The 14,712-nt window shown below is 43.7% G+C and overlaps 1 protein-coding gene across 1 annotated transcript in view; it reads left to right on the plus strand.

Annotated features, from left to right (window-relative positions):
• Positions 1 to 2,278: 2,278 nt before the first annotated feature.
• The window catches only part of jade2 (jade family PHD finger 2), a 148,386-nt gene continuing 135,952 nt past the window's right edge, over positions 2,279 to 14,712 (plus strand). Inside the window, exon 1 of the mRNA XM_055148669.1 lies at positions 2,279 to 3,051. The gene's annotated coding sequence lies outside the window, so the exon portion shown is untranslated. The remainder of the gene's footprint in view (positions 3,052 to 14,712) is intronic.

The following is a 14,712-nucleotide window of genomic DNA, read 5'->3' on the forward strand; positions in this document are numbered from 1 at the left end:
TATTTTAAAACTAATCAGATGAAACATGAGCCTAACCTGGCACGGGTGTGATTTTAAAGACATAAGATCACATAGATTTTGTCTTAATTCTGCAATATCTGGATATCTGTTTTACTTTTCACCTTCTTATATCATCAGAAAATGTGTTTGTGAAAAACAGACTCTATTCTAAAGCCCTTTACAGACAGTGTTTACTGATATTCACAGTTTAAATGAGGTGAAATGGATAAATAGAGAAAATATGATGTGCTCTGACTGATGTGCAGATGCTGTAGCCCTAAATGTCCTAAAAATGACATTCAAACAGAATTCTGAGTAGTTATTTTCACATTTTTTATTTAAAAACTGCTGATGGCTTCTAAGTGACTGGCTACAATCTATGTTATTTAATTTTTTATTTTTTATTTATGTTCTACATGTGAATATGCGCTAACAAGAAGCTCATTTTGATTCCAGTCTCATGTGGTCACCCAAACCCCAGGACCATGTAGAGTGGTTTAGTTTTAACATATTAAGACCAAATGGTGAGGCTCACACAGCACTTACAGAGAGAGGAGTACAGTTTTTTTCAATACAAAGTGAACTGGAGCTGGGGTCGATGGAGCTGGAAGTGTGCTCATGAACACTTCCTGTTTAGAGAGCAGCGGCGAGCAGGTTCACTCTGTTCTTTTATGTCTACAGTGATGGTTGGTGGACATCTGGACACAGGTAGAGAGACCAAAGACTGAGAGAGCTGAAGACTTGAGAGAGTACTGTTTCAGCAAAATAATACTCAAGTACAATGTAGTGGTTTGAGACAGTAACTCAATTATTTGGGGAATCTATTTAAAGCTACAGTATGTAACTTTCCAGAGGTGACACGTCGCCTACATGATTCTGTATAGAAAATAGAATGTTAAAACCATACTGCGGAACATTCTCCATGGAGACAGTTAAGTTTTATGCTATAATGTGGAATATTAAAGCCAAAGCAACATTTCCATGGAAGCAAAAGGAAGGGGCCAAGTTAGAGTCAGGTTTGTGGAGAGGCGAGCCTGCTCACAGTGAGGACACATCCAAACTGAAACAAACAGGCCTTTATGAAACAACTGTCCAGTTGTGAGTGTGTGTGTAGCGCCCCCCTCTGTCAGCCGCTGGCACTTTCTGTGACGCAGCATCAACAATGACTCATGAAATCATCTACTAAGCACACAGAGAGCAGGATGAATGTGAGAGAGAGAGAGAGAGGGAGGGAAGCATGGAAAGAAAGAGAATGAGATAATGCAAAAGAAAAGCGGTAGACATAGAGAGAGAAAGGAGAGAGAGAGTAAAAGAGGAAAGAGAGAGAGAGAGAAGTGCATAAAATGAAAGAACAGAAAAAGAGGAGAAAGAGAGGGCAGAGAGAGAGAGTCTAAATGGAGAGAGAGTGAGGGGGAGAAGGAGAGAGGGAGAAGGAGGGGAAATGTTGGAGTGAGAGAGAAACTATGGAGTGACTGATAGGAGAAGGAGAGAGAGAGAAAGAGAGAGAGGGGAGGAGGAGGAGGAGGAGAGGGAAAGGGGCGAGTGGGATAGAGGGGGAGATTAGAGATGAGGAGGAAGAGGATAGAGAGATGAAAGGGTGAGGGAAGAAGAGAGGAAAAGAGAATGAATGAAAGACACACTCACACGCGCACGCACACACACATTCATATTAAAGTTTGAGAGAGGAGAGAGAGAGATGGACATACACAGTGTGCAGGAGAAGAGGCAGAGGAAGGAGAAAGAGGGAATGGAAGAGGAGATGTAAAGAGAGAGAAGAGAGAGAGTGTGACAGAGACGTGTGTTAGGTCAGAATGTGTCTCATGTAACAGGACAGTGATGATTTGAGTGATTGATTTCATCATTATGTTGTTTCCACAGGAGTAACACACAAGACCTCTGACACACAGAGTGTGAACAGACCCACAACACCGGCTTTGTCCTGAACAACACTCAAAGTGTCATTTTCCTCCATGGTCCATGTTCCACCACAGCAGTGGACCATACACACTGTGTGTATAGTATATGTGCAGTGAACTCAGATCGGATGCTCTGATCACTGTAACTCAACAGTAAGTTCATGTGGTTGTTGAGTGTCGTTCATGTGACACATTTAAGACTCAGTATCAGATCCGCCTGGACTTTCAGGTCTCATACAGTTGGTTTGTTTTGGGAGGTTGTACTTAAGAAAAGCTCCCGTCCTCCTCTGAGCCCAGAACATGACAGAGGCGCACATGTGCACTTCCCCCCGCGGCCTCGGCGCGGCGCAGTCCCCCCGCGGTGCGTCAGGAGGAAGTGCATTCTGCGGTGCTACAGTGAATTGAAAGTACGCCATAAATATGGCGCCAAAAGAGTTTTCAAGCTGATGTTGGAGCTCGTCTGTAGCGTCCTCCGTGTTCTTCCCCAGAGGAGGCCGAGAGTCCGGTTTGCAGAGCCGAGCCCGGAGCGTGCAGAGCGGCGTGTGCAGAGCAGGGACACGGGAAGAGGACCAGAGCACCGGCGAGAAGAGCGGAGGACCGGAGAGAAGAGCGGAGCAGCGGAGCAGTGTTGGCTTTTTTGAGGAGGACGTTGCGAAACTCGCTCGCTTCTTTCTGACTCATCGTTTGGATAAAAGCATCCCTCTGTGCGCGCTTTGGAGCCGCGGTCCCGCTGCAGCTGCGGGAGAGCTCCGGGAGAGCTCCGGGGAGCTCCGGAGAGCGGCTCTTTTCTAAATGCGACACGCTTTCCTCCTCCGCGCGCTGGCGCACCGCGAGGACCGCGGCGTGAGCGCGTGTGTGGACTGCTCATAATCCTCCCGTGGATCCTAACTGTCCTCTGGATCATAATCCTCCCGTGGATCCTAACTGTCTTCTGGATCATTTCTGTGCCCGTGGATTTACTGTGGATCCGCCGTTTGGAGCGGAGCTGTCAGAGGAGCGCAGCGGGAGTGGGTCCTGTCACTGCCCGCGGGGGACACGCGAACTACGGCTCACCCCAAAACTACATGTCCCTGTCCGCCAATGAGCTCCTAACCTCCGGAGCACGTCTCTGCGCTCGAGGCTGACCAACAACAAGGTAAACCTTCTGTACACCGGGGCTCAGAGCCCGCGGGGCGGTCATGTGCGGGCTCTGCTCCGGGGGAGGTGCAGCAGGACATGTGCGGGTTCTGCTCCGGGGTTCAGAGCCTGCGGGGCGGCCGTGTGCGGGCTCTGCTCCGGGGAAAGGCGAAGGTTCAACGGGGCATGTGCGGAGCTGTAGCGGGGACACGGAGGCAGTGAGGCGGGCAGCAGGAGCAGGGGGACGGGCTAAACTTGACCATGGCCGCACCACCACAGATGTGTCTGTGTTTACTGGGACTAAACCAGGAATCAACTTTGACAGAACAGGGACTAAAGCAGGACTAAAGCAGGACTAAAGCAGCAGGACTGTGGATGTGTAGTTTTTGTGAAGTTTGGCTCCAAGGGGGCGTGTGTGGAGCTGGAAACAGGCCAGGTCTGATTTTGTGCGTGAAATGTTGACAAATGTGCAGAGAAGAGAGAAGAGCGGAAAGGAGAGAGAGAGAGAGAGAGAGAGAGAGAGAGAGAGAGAGAGAGAGAGATGAAAGGGCAGGAGAGAACCCCCTGCCCAAAGGAGAGAGAGAAAGAGAGACACGGGGAGGAGCAAGTTCGAGAGAGAAGAGGAGAGAAAGAGTGGAGGGAAGAAGTAATAGAAGAGAGAGAGAGTAAGGATCAGATAGAATGAGAGGGAAGGAGAGAGGAAGTAAAGGAGATGGTGGGGGGAGCAAAAGAGAGAAGAGAAGGCAGGAGAGAGGGAGAGAGGGACGATGAGGGGGAGTGATAAAGAGAGGGAGAATAAGGCAGAGGGAGAGAGAGAGAGAGATGGGGTGGAGCAAGTTTGAGAGAGAAATCTAGAGAGGAGAGAGAGGAGAAGTGATGGAGAGAGGGAGGAAGACAGAAGTAGAGAGGGTGCATTGCAGATTCTGTCTTGTTTATGGAAGAAAATGTCACAAAAACTTCTAGTAGAAAAGTTAAAGGCCTTTTTTCGTATCTGTTCTAATGTTGTTTCCTTCTCCTTGGAGTTGTGTTTCATTTCATTCACATGTTTAACACAAACTCTGCACATTTAGGCTGAGTTCTTCTCTCAAGTGCACCACTGTGTTTTTCAAATCCACACATCCTCACTATAATCATTTGGATCATTTCAGCCCTGCAATTGCCAATCTCTACTGAACTAAATGCAAAAGGAGCTGTGAACTTAAAACCTACCACTTCATGACATCATGTGGTGGAACAGAACATTTTGAGCTTGAAGATGTAGACAGACTCATAATAAAAGGTTACTCAAACAAAACTCAACTCCAGGTGGATATCAGCAAGAAGGTCCTGCTGAACTGTACCCTTTATGAAACTAAGTTAGTTCATCTAGATACAAATAAAAAAAAATCATTATCTATTTTGTATTAATCACATACGCAAGTTGCAATATATCTCAAAAGTGATTCTGAATGATTTTTGAACAAATTCTGTAGCTTTTGAAGTTTCTTGTGTTGTGCTGCTTACAAACTATGTTCATGGTAGGTAAGGAAATCATTCATATTTATGATATAGGACATGAGGAACAAGAAAAAATGATTTCAAATATGATTTCATAGTAAACTTCTGCGAGTAAATGAGGATTATATTGGTATTACAGACTGAAAAAATGTGTGGCGCTTCAGGAAGATGTGATTTTACTTCAGGAAGTAAAAAACATAAACAAAGTCCAACATTTGGGGTTGATACAATCACATTTCATTTTATTATGAGATAGAATGCTGATTTTCTAACTCGATCCATCAGGGTGCATGACGTGGCCGACTAACCGGTAGAACAGTATTCCTCCAGGTCTGTTTTTGAAGAGGTAATAGTTTTATAACATGACTTAAAGTTCACATTTTGAATAAAATAGGACCTTTAACCTCATACCATCCACTCGCCCGCGGGCGGGCGATTTTCCAATAAAAAATGTTCACTCTGTATATTCACCTTCATTATTGTTTTCACTACTGGCATGCTATACATCGTTTGAAAGCGTAATTTCTCAATAAAACAACCATATCATTAATTTTATGCAGTACAACGAGCCCAAAACGCGATATCTTAAAAATTCACATCATAATCAAAGAATGAGATACGCGTTTCTTAACTTTGAGCCAGTTCTGTTGGTCCAAAACGCGTTCAATCCATGAAAGGTTGTACTCAATAAATCCGTAATAATCCACAGAAAAAGAATATCAAGTTGTTTTTTTCCATAAAATAATTCCATGTGGGTAAATAATCCAGAAAATCTTCGTCCGTATGAATGGATGAATGCGTGAATGAAAACATATGTTGCCTTTCCGAGCCTTCTCCTCGTCTGAGTTCCGTTTCTCTTGGCGCGCTTGGGTACGCTTGTTTTCCTCACACTTTTAGCTTCAAAATGAGACCCTCCCCGCTGTTGTCGGTGCAGTGGTTTAGCTGGGACAAGCCGCTGAAGAAGCAAACGCACCCACGTACTTCCTGGCTTTACGCACACGTCATCAGTTTGTTTACGGGAAATCACTTTCTGGAAGATCCAATGACTGAAGAGTCATTGGATCTTCCAGAAAGTGATTGACATATTGTTTTAGCCTATCACCAGAGCTTTCAAATGGTGGGTGGGACATGCAGACAGTCTTTGAAATGGGCGCTGTGTTTACAAGCGCAACAAAGAGAGACACAGAGAAGCAGAGCGGGAGGGGCCTTAGAGGGCACATCTGACACTTGGAGGACAATTTTGGCTTCTTTTAGTTTTTTTTCTTGAGAAAACATGCCTAAATCTCGGAAGAATTAGTATTATAATAATAATAATAATTATTATTATTATATTATTATTATTATTATTTTGGCACAAATTTGGCAATCTTGTGCCGAATTGTCATTTTTGTCAAATGGTGCCTCACACAAGCATGTGGGTTCTAAGGTTTTCTTTTAATAAGCTATGGCATTTGTGTATGTAGTGCTATTGTGCACACACCAAAATTAGGTGGATGGTAACAGCTGCAGAAATATTGGTCCCTTATTAAGTTAGTGGAGAAACATATAAGCCAAAAATTACTATACAGATTTTTCAATACATGAACTTTGAACACAGCTCACTTTTGGAGGTCAGTATCTATGCTGGGGACTTTTCTTCTTACTACAGGAGAACTTTGCGTTACTTTTCTGCGTTACTGTGTATAGAACAGTATGGAACTCTGTATTTTCTGTCATTTCAAATATTTTCAACTTTTCTTCACAAATTGCTGATTGGTGTAAAAACTATTTGTATTAACAGCAGGTGTTCTCCTAACCAGGCTGGCGCCCCCCAGTGCCTCCACTCAATTTCATTTCTCTCCGCCAACTAAGTCAGGAATCAAAATACACTAGACGGGTCGCAGTAGCCATATATTCAGTGTTGTCAGCGATTCCCGAGATCAAGGATTTAAAGCCGGAATAAAGAGAATGTTTGGTGAATTTCATCAAGGGGAAAGATGTTATTGTCCTTCTTCCTACAGGATTTGGGAAAAGCTTAATATACCAGTTAACTCCGTTAGTGGCACATTACATACATCACAACCAAACAGCAGCGACTGGTTAAATGATAAAAAGTACCCGTCTACCATCGAGAGAACGAAATCTAACACTGTGAGGTTAGATGGTTTCTACAAAGTAAAACGAAGTGAAACCGGCTGATGAATCAAACTAGTATTCTCCCACCAAAAGTCAAAATGTAACCGTACAACCCTGTAGTTGTGGAAATAGTCTGTGGCTCTTACTTCTCATACTCCTTCACACTGGGCACACTGGTTAAAAGGGATGGAACAAGATCTTGTGAGACAAAATCGCCCCAAGATCGTACACAAGAGAAATATGATCTCGTGACATTTTTTCTGATGTATTTACATGTGGATATGGATTTTGTTGCGGCCGATATGATACATATAAAATGGGAGTTGGAGGAACCGATAGAAATATATAAAAGCCAGTATATTTAGTGCTGTAAAATTCAACTGATTATAAAATTTAGGTTTGGCTTTACTGGATTTTAAATTGGGTTTGTTTAGGCGACATTTCCTGTTCTTCTGCCTCTTTTTTTTTGGCATGATATTCTAGCCAGTAAAGAAAGTAAGTAAACTACCGCTATCAGTCTTTAGCGGTAAATTCGTGTGTGTCGTGGTAATTAATTATATGTGTAAATGCCGATCATTCACACCTCTATTCACTCTGTTCATTATCTATCTAACATGCTCACGTGAAATATCAGCCCAGATCAGCAAGATTTAGGCCGATATATCTAAAAGTGTTTCCCGTATCTGCAGATAATACTGGCCAACAGATATATCGGTCGGGCCCTACCTCCAACCCATTCATTACTTGGGCCAATTAACGCAATCATTCATTTAATACTACGGATGTAACAATAACCGAAATATCGTGATATCATATCGTCAAAATTCTCACAATAATATCGTGGACCATCACAATATATCAGATTACAAGTCTCTTTACTTAAATTAAGAGTTATGGTGCAACAATAGACAAAGGGAACTACATAGACCATGATCCTTTGCTCCATTTCAGTGCAGACGACAAGAAGTTCTGATTTAGTGTCTTAGTTCTTTGGATTAAGTCTTGTCAAGGCATTTTAAGTAGTAAAATATCGTACTGTGAGCCATATGTTGTGAAACTATCATACCGAGAGATTTGGATATTGTTACATCTCTAATCGTGAGCCTCCCCACCATATCATGAGCTTTCCCACGATATCGCAATAAATATCGTATCGTGAGGTTCATACCATGACGATATTGTATCGTGAGACTTTGATACTGTTACACTCCTATTTAATACTAATTCCTCTAATAATTTCCTTCACAACATTTTATTTCATTTACCTTTGCTGTCACATTCAGGGATAAAGAAAACTACACTACTACTGTACTGCTATTTGACTATTGTTAGTACTACTACTACTACTACTACTACTGTTACTAGTCCAGTGAGGTTCTTTGGCTCATCCCACAGACTGTATAAAGAAGTGTACTGAGGGAGTGTGATGTAGCGCCTGGCTCCAGTCAAATGAAGCTCACAGACGTTGGCAGTTACAGAGGAGATTTTGGAGTGTTCCATTTTAGCAATAGGAATTGATTTACAGACAAATAGCTAAATCAAAACACCAGGTGGTTATATGAACATTTTAAGACCAGAATGAGGAGTCTGGCAGCAGCAGTTACACAGAGATGGGCGACAGTTTCTCAGTACAAAGTGAACTGAGTCAGTGGAGCCGGAATCGTGCCCATGTTCACTTCCTATTTGGAACGCGGCGGCTAGAGGGTTAGCTATGTCCATTTATGTATATCTATGGGTGATCTGATAATTTATTATAGTAGGTTCTTCTTTCTGACCAACAGCACCATCTGCAGTGAAACTTCGTCAGGTCAAGTCTACGTGACGGTATGAACCTCTCAGTATGATATTTATTGCGATATTGTGGGAAAGCTCACAATTATGGATGTAACAATATCCAAATCTCTCGGTTTTCACAATATAAATCTCACTGTATGATATTTATTGTGATATTTGTGGAGGCTTACAAAACTGTTAATATGCTACTTTTTCGTCGTAAAATGCCTTGACAAGACTTAATCCAAAGAATTAAAACTTAAACGTGCTTAGAACTGTTATTTCTTCTTGTAGTCTGCACTGAAATGGAGCAAAGGATCATGGTCTATGTAGTTCCTTCTGTGGTTTTTTAGCTGTTGCTGCACCATTATTGTGAGAACTCTGTCGATACGATATCACGATATTTCAGTTATTGTTACATCCCATTTGATTAGTATCTGACTTTGGATACTTTTGACATCCCTAGTTACTACTTCTACTACAGACTTCAGGAAGATAAAAATTAGGGAATAAAAAGCAAAAACAAATAGATGGTACATCATTTACTACTACTACTACTACTATTACTCCTCCTACTGTACTATTCTTACCCCCTGTTGTTTTTCTGTAACCGGAGATGAGTCAGTGTGTGTGGGCACTTGGTTAAACCCCCTCCCTGGTGTGTGTCCATCATATCTGCTCCCAGCGCCCCATTCATTTACTCTCTCTCTCTCTCTCTCTCTTTCTGCCCCCTCTCTCTGTCACTCTCTTTCCTTCCTGTTCCTTCTCCTCCCTCTTTCTCTATTTTCCTCCTGTCTTTGTTCTCTCTCTCTCTCGCTTCCCCTTGCCTCTCCTCTCTCTTCCACCGTGTCTCCTCTCCCTCCCTGTCTCCCCTTGCATTCTCCCTTTCTCCCTCCCCCTCTCTTTCCTTGGCTTTCCTCCCTTCCCCTCCCTTCCCTCTATCCCTTCTCTCTCTCCTCCCTCTCTTTCTCTCCTCTCTTTCACTCTCTTTTTTCTCTCGCCTCTCTCACCCCCTACTTCTCTCCCCTCTCTTTCTCTCTCTCTCCTCCCTCTCTCTCTCCTCTTTCTCTTCTTTCTCTTGCCTCCCCCACCCCCCACTTCTCTCCCCTCTCTTTTTCTCTATCTCTCCTCCCTCTCCCTCCTCTGCCTCCTCTCCTCTCTTTCTTTTCCCTCTCTCACCTGCCACCTCTCTCCCCTTTTTGCCCCCCCCCCCTGTCTCTCTTCTTTTTCTCTCCTTCTCTCCTCCTCTCCCTCTCTCTTCTTCTCCTTGTCCCCTGCAGCTCGGTGTGTTTTTGCCTGGAGACAGTGGTTGTTTACAAAAGCTGAAGTGGACGACTCACACTCGTTACAGCTCAGACTCGACGTGGCTCAGACTCGTCGTGGCTCAGACTCGTCGTGGCTCAGACTCGTCGTGGCTCAGACTCATTATGGCTCAGACTCGTCGTGGCTCAGACTCGTCGTGGCTCAGACTCGTCGTGGCTCAGACTCGTCATGGCTCAGACTCGTCACGGCTCAGACTCGTCACGGCTCAGACTCGTCACGGCTCAGACTCGTCACGGCTCAGACTCGTTATGGCTCAGACTCGTTATGGCTCAGACTCGTTATGGCTCAGTCTCGTTATGGCTCAGACTCGTTATGGCTCAGACTCGTTATGGCTCAGACTCATCACGACTCAGACTCGTCGTGGCTCAGACTCGTTATGGCTCAGACTCGTCACGGCTCAGACTCGTCATGGCTCAGACTTGTTATGGCTCAGACTCGTCACGGCTCAGACTCAACGTGGCTCAGACTCGTTATGGCTCAGACTCGTCACGGCTCAGACACCTCACGGCTCAGACTTGTTATGGCTCAGACTCGACGTGGCTTACACTCGTTAGAGCTCAAACTCGTCGCAGCTCAGACTCGTCACGGCTCAGACTCATCGTAGTTCACATTCGTCGTGGCTCAGACTTGTCGTGGCTCAGACTCGTCGTGGCTCAGACTCGTCGTGGCTCAGACTCGTCGTGGCTCAGACTCATTATGGCTCAGACTCGTCGTGGCTCAGACTCGTCATGGCTCAGACTCATTATGGCTCAGACTCGTCGTGGCTCAGACTCGTCGTGGCTCAGACTCGTCGTGGCTCAGACTCGTCGTGGCTCAGACTCGTTGTGGCTCAGACTCGTCACGGCTCAGACTCGTCACGGCTCAGACTCGTCACGGCTCAGACTCGTCACGGCTCAGACTCGTTATGGCTCAGACTCAACGTGGCTCAGACTCGTTATGGCTCAGACTCGTTATGGCTCAGACTCATCACGACTCAGACTCGTCGTGGCTCAGACTCGTTATGGCTCAGACTCGTCACGGCTCAGACTCGTTATGGCTCAGACTCGTCATGGCTCAGACTTGTTATGGCTCAGACTCATCACGGCTCAGACTCAACGTGGCTCAGACTCGTTATGGCTCAGACTCGTCACGGCTCAGACACCTCACGGCTCAGACTTGTTATGGCTCAGACTCGACGTGGCTTACACTCGTTAGAGCTCAAACTCGTCGCAGCTCAGACTCGTCACGGCTCAGACTCATCGTGGTTCACATTCGTCGCAGCTCAGACTCATCGTGGTTCACATTCGTCGCAGCTCAGACTCATCGTGGTTCACATTCGTCGTAGCTCAGACTCATTACGGTTCACACTTGTCGCGGCTCAAACTCGTTACGGCTCACACTCGTTACAGCTCAGACTCCTGGGGCTCAGACTTGTTATGTCTCAGACTCTTTGTGACTCACAATCATCTTGGCTCAGACTCGTTATGGCTCAGACTCATTGTGGCTCAGACTTGTTACGGCTCACACTTGTCATGATTCACGCTCGTCTTGCCTCAGACTCGTCGTGGCTCAGACTCGTTACGGCTCACACTTGTCACAGCCCAGACTCGCTACAGCTCAGACTTGTTACGGCTCACACTCATCATGGCTCAGACTCGTCATGGCTTAGACTTGTTACGGCTCACACTTGTCACAGCGCAGACTCGCTACGGCTCAGACTTGTTACGGCTCACACTCATTGTGGCTCAGACTCGTCGCGGCTTAGACTTGTTACGGCTCACACTTGTCACAGCCCAGACTCGCTACGGCTCAGACTTGTTATGGCTCACACTCATCGTGGCTCAGACTCGTCGTGGCTTAGACTTGTTACAGCTCAGACTTGTCTCGGCTCATGCTTGTCGCAGCTCAGACTTGTCACTGCTCAGACTCGTGACGGCTCAGACTCGTTACGGCTCACACTTGTCGTGACTCAGAACAGTCATGACTCACAGAAGTTGCAGCTCAGACTCGTCGTGGCTCAGACTGGTTATGGCTCAGACTCATTACGGCTCACACTCGTTGCGGCTCAGAGTTGTCGTGGCTCAGACTTGTTGTGGCTCAGACTTGTTGTGGCTCAGACTTGTTACGGCTCAGACTCGTCACATCTTTGGTCTGAGTCAGGGTTACTGTGTTTAAGCATTATGTTTAAAGGTGCACCACTGTATGTAACTTTTGTTTTGGGCTCTGTCACCTGCTTGTTTCTATGGATACGTCATTACTTTGCCTGGAATGTTCCATAGTATCTGTCGGTTTCTTCCTTGGTCCAAAAATCTGCTGCGCGCCTTTTAACTGGAACAAAAATCGTGAGCACATTACCCCGATTTTAGCGTCGTTGCATTGGCTTTCAGTTGACCAAATGTTAGCAATTTACTTTTTTGTTGTCTTCATTTTCTGATCTCTGTGCAGTACTTTGAAAACTGCTTTGTTTGTAAAATGTGATATAGAAATAAAGTGGCTTTGAATTAGGGGTGGGCGATATATCGATATTTAAAATATATCGAGTTTTTAAACTCGATATGAATTCTGACATATCGTATATATCGATATAATGTTTATATTCAATTCTGATTTCGCCGCTTCGCTTGTTTGTCTTCTCTCTCGTCGCCTCCGCCTCCCTGACTTTGTTCGCTCGTGTCTCCTTCACTCCTCACTATCACCGTGAACGCCGAAAGTTGGTGCCAGTGAAAAACTTCAAGCACCACGAACCTTTTCCACCATTTACAGACAAGAACATCAGCAGCACATCCTCATATTCCACCGAGTCGCGTCCTTTAGCCCGAAAGAAGCTAAACCAGCTGAGCTGCATGAGAAGTGCTGTTTATGCAAATGAGCCATGCACTTAAGTTTCGTTTCTGTAAAATGTAAACACACGTGCGCAAAACTGCATTAAACACATTATTATTGCAAACAGGCTGATGTGGCTCTAGAGTCGTTATGCTTTATATATTGTAAAGTTTAGCAATGTAAAGTTTATTTATGCAGAATATTTTTATTAATAATCTGCTGCAGTGTCACTTGTACAATAGTGTTTGGAAACGTTGGGTTTGATCTGCAGTGGATTGTGGGATTAAACCTCAGAGCTCCTTACTGCTGGATAATAACATGGATCTATTGAAATAAGGAACATCCTGAGTTTCTTCTGCTAAATGAGCTCATGGTTATGGTTCTGGTTTGGATAGCAGAGTTAATGCAAAGATGAACTTGTGTTGAGTTGTTTTATTTATGAATGAAAAGAAGAAAATATGTATTATTTCTTTTATTTTACAGTTAAATTATTATTTATGTAATTAGGGTTTTTTGTCATCTTAAATGTTCTTAAATGTTAAACTGTTGACCTCTTACACTTCAATAAAAAAAAAAAGGACCTTGTGGAATTTGGCAGATTTGTTTTTGCAGTTTTCAGTTTTAGGGGGTTATTTTTTCTTGAACATATATGGAGATATATATCGTATATCGAGATATAGCAAAATATATCGAGATATATTTTTTGATCCATATTGCCCAGCCCTACTTTGAATTAAGATTTGGACAATGTGACATTAAACAGCTCTACTTTACATTTATTCAATCACAGGTGGTTTTATAGCTCAAAAATACCTCCAGCAGTGCTCCATTGTGTTTTTAAACTCCATAAACTTTCACTCGAATCATTTGGATAATTTCAGCCCTGGAGTTGCCAATCTCTACTGAACAAAAGGTAAAAGGAGCTGTTCACTTGAAAAGTACTGCTTCATGACATCACAAGGTGGAACAGAGAATTTTGAGCTTTGGAGATGTAGACAGACTAATAATAAAAGAGTGCGAATGAAACTAAACACAACTTCACGTATGTTTTTAAGGAGACTATTTTGTGTAATATATGACCTTTAAGTGTCAGTTTGTAGAAAAAAGTTGTGAAGAAAAGTACAAAAATAGAGGAAGTAGCGCTGAGTTCATCAATTTCTATTTGTGTACTGTAGGTGTGTGACCTTTAGTCACGATATGAACAGATCTGATGTTGATGAATATAAGAATCATTTATTTAAAATCTACTGTCACTGAAAAAACAAAGCAGAAAAAACATGTACTTTGTATTTCGAGTGATTTGTGCATGTTTGAGTCATCTTTATTCTCCTGTATTCAAGACGTCATTGCTCCGTTCTACAGATTTCAGCTCCAGGTGACGTACGCACTTCCTTCTCCAGTTTTATTTTCTTAACCGGTGATGCACGTAGGATTCAGCGGTGTTGTGTCCTCATTTTACAACTACTACTACTACTACTACTGCTACTACTACTGCTACTACTGCTACTACCACTGCTACTACTACTACTACTACTACTACTACTACTACTACTGCTACTGCTACTGCTACTGCTACTACTACTACTACTACTACTACTACTACTACTACTACTACTACTACTACTACTGCTACTGCTACTGCTACTGCTACTGCTACTGCTACTGCTACTGCTACTGCTACTACTACTACTACTACTGCTACTGCTGCTGCTACTACTACTATTACTACTACTGCTACTACTACTGCTACTACTACTACTACTGCTGCTACTGCTGCTGCTACTACTACTATTACTACTCTTATTACTTCTGTTACTACTGCCACTACTACTACTACTACTCCGACTACTACTACTGCTACTACTACTACTGCTACTACTACTGCTGCTGCTACTACTACTACTACTACTACTACTACTACTATTATTACTACTGCTACTACTACTACTACTACTGCTGCTACTACATATAGTATCACTACATTCTGCTGTTACTACTATTAATGAGAAGTACTGGGAATACATGGTTCATATAGTAACTACCATTTTACTACAATTACAGGGACTTACAAATACTACTAGTAATACTTCAGCTCTTACTGCTGCTACTGCTTTTACTACCACAACTACTACTACAACTACTACTATAATGACCACAGTCAATTTTTCTT

Source organism: Boleophthalmus pectinirostris, unplaced genomic scaffold (genome assembly GCF_026225935.1).
Source record: "Boleophthalmus pectinirostris isolate CB_2022bp ecotype Guang Dong unplaced genomic scaffold, ASM2622593v1 HiC_scaffold_12, whole genome shotgun sequence".
Lineage (NCBI taxonomy): Eukaryota > Metazoa > Chordata > Actinopteri > Gobiiformes > Gobiidae > Boleophthalmus > Boleophthalmus pectinirostris.